The sequence below is a fragment of the Poromitra crassiceps genome (assembly GCF_964638095.1).
Source record: "Poromitra crassiceps genome assembly, chromosome: 3".
Taxonomy (NCBI): Eukaryota; Metazoa; Chordata; class Actinopteri; order Beryciformes; family Melamphaidae; genus Poromitra; species Poromitra crassiceps.
In genome coordinates this window covers 57,726,493-57,728,203 of record NC_139625.1, presented here as the reverse complement: position 1 = coordinate 57,728,203, position 1,711 = coordinate 57,726,493, and the positions used below count along the sequence as shown (strand labels likewise).

The following is a 1,711-nucleotide window of genomic DNA, read 5'->3' as shown; positions in this document are numbered from 1 at the left end:
CAATTAAATTCCATTGCTTCATGGTCAGCCGAGGAATTCTATTTCAGCTATTTCAGTGTAAATCAATGCCATTTAGGCGACAGTGGGTTTTCTGTTTGAGTGTTTTCATATGGACAATCTCTGAACCTGAGATGTTGGCTCACTTGTAATTCACAGCCTTGACTATTTTAAGCATTTTGGTGAATCTGTAATAGTTATTGGTTAGAGATTTATCCATCCAGTTTCCATACATTCTGTCCCTCTTCCCTACTCCCTGATATCCCCCAAGTGTCATCAGTAATGAGGATCTCAGCTGTGATGTCACTCGAGCAATTCTGATGTCATCGGTGATGATGTCGTAAGTGAGTGATGTCATCAGGGATCTCATCAGTGATGTCATCTTCTTCTTCTGTGGTATTTTATGGCAAGTTGGCATCATTTATGTTGCATTACCGCCTCCTTCTCCTTCTTCCACTGTTTCCCTACATTCTGTAAAACCCGATCCTCCTCTCCCCCCATCAAGGGGGGGAGGGGGCTGTACACTGAGCCTCAAGCAGAAACTAACACTCCCTCCCCCATCAGTGATGTCACTCAAGCAATTGTGATGTCATCTGTGATGATGTCATCAGTGATGTCACTTGAGACATTGTGATGTCATTGGTGATGATGTCATCAGTGAGATATGTCATCAGTGATGATTTTCATGTCGCAGTTATAAAGGTGTGGTGAATACATACTCATAACTAATGGGATTCAACAGCCCTGCCCGCATATGGATAACGTTATGTCATTAATATTTGACTGGATTCAGAGTGGTTTCAGTAGCATACTGCAGTTTCTAGGACTGTACAAGAAATCCGGCAAGTTAGTATTTCTTGGCCTAGACAATGCTGGAAAGACAACGCTACTGCACATGATCAAAGATGACAGATTAGGACAGCATGCCCCAACTTTACATCCGACTTCAGAAGAGCTGACGATTGCTGGCATGACCTTTACCACCTTCGATCTTGGAGGCCATGCACAAGCACGCAGAGTGTGGAAAAACTACCTCCTCGCCATCAACGGCATCGTCTTCCTTGTGGACTGTGCGGATCACTCCAGATTTGCTGAAGCAAAAGCAGAACTTGATGCACTAATGACAGATGAGACCATTGCAAACGTGCCTATCCTGATCCTCGGCAACATGATCGACAGACCACAAGCCATCAGCGAGCAGAAGCTAATGGAGATATTTGAATTGTATGGACGGACAACAGGCAAGGGCAACATTGCCATCGAGGAGCTGAACACAAGACCACTGGAGGTGTTCATGTGCAGCGTGTTGAGGAGGCAGGGCTACGGAGAGGGCTTCCGCTGGCTCTCCCAGTACATTGACTAGAATAGCACAGCCACCCACCTCCATCAGAGGGTGCTCGACCCGACCACCCAGGCACCCACCTTGGCCAGCAGTACGACTATATTCAGCCCCATGTTTGTTTAAATAAGTCTGCCTGCCGTTAGAGAAACCAGTCGAACTTGATTCCAATTCTACTACTAACCTACTATAATTGGCGGCATTTCTGTCTGGTTGTCCGGAGTTGCAATGTGCGCCGTTGCTCCGATCGCCTCATTTTTTAACAATGCACCAATACACGCAGGGAGCCAGACGTACGTAACAGCACAGCCAATCTAGACACGTGAACGCCTGACCCATCACATCCACTGGCTCGGTGCTCTCCACCCCCCGCTG

General features: G+C 46.9%; 1 pseudogene across 1 annotated transcript; it reads left to right on the top strand.

Annotated features, from left to right (window-relative positions):
• Window positions 1–763: 763 nt before the first annotated feature.
• Window positions 764–1,360, top strand: LOC310773470 (small COPII coat GTPase SAR1B pseudogene; annotated as a pseudogene). Its single transcript has one exon. The product of its transcript is annotated as a small COPII coat GTPase SAR1B pseudogene (transcript).
• The last annotated feature ends 351 nt before the right edge of the window (window positions 1,361–1,711 follow it).